Here is a 499-nt window from a genome sequence, read left to right on the forward strand (position 1 = left end):
GATCATTCATTCATTCATTATATATTAATTGCATTTGATTCATAAGCTGGGATAGCTAATTAGAAATAGCTGAAATATCTAATACTAGAAAATATGGTGGAAATCACATTACAAATAGACCTGTACAAATGAAATTATGATGCTGCCATATTTTCCCCATAATTTGGCTCCAAATCTCAGGTGAAAATTATCTTTTTTTTTTACCATCCTCCACAAAATAGTGGATTACTCTGTAAATATTCATCCACAGCATTTCACATTTTGGCTTTCATCACTATTAATTTTTGTCTTTCTTAAGAAGAAATAACAAAATCAAAAATTTTACTTTCCAAAATGTCTCAATATTCATTGTCATGCTCACAGCAACCAGGAATCAGTCAGATCAGTGTTGATTGATTCTATAGACTATTATAGTGTTTATTATTATTTTGAATAGCTCCCAAGTTCTTTTAAGGTTTTCATCTATTATTTAGATTTTATTTTGGCTTCATTTCAGGTC

The sequence above is a fragment of the Scardinius erythrophthalmus genome (assembly GCF_964197995.2).
Source record: "Scardinius erythrophthalmus genome assembly, chromosome: 8".
NCBI classification, from domain to species: domain Eukaryota; kingdom Metazoa; phylum Chordata; class Actinopteri; order Cypriniformes; family Leuciscidae; genus Scardinius; species Scardinius erythrophthalmus.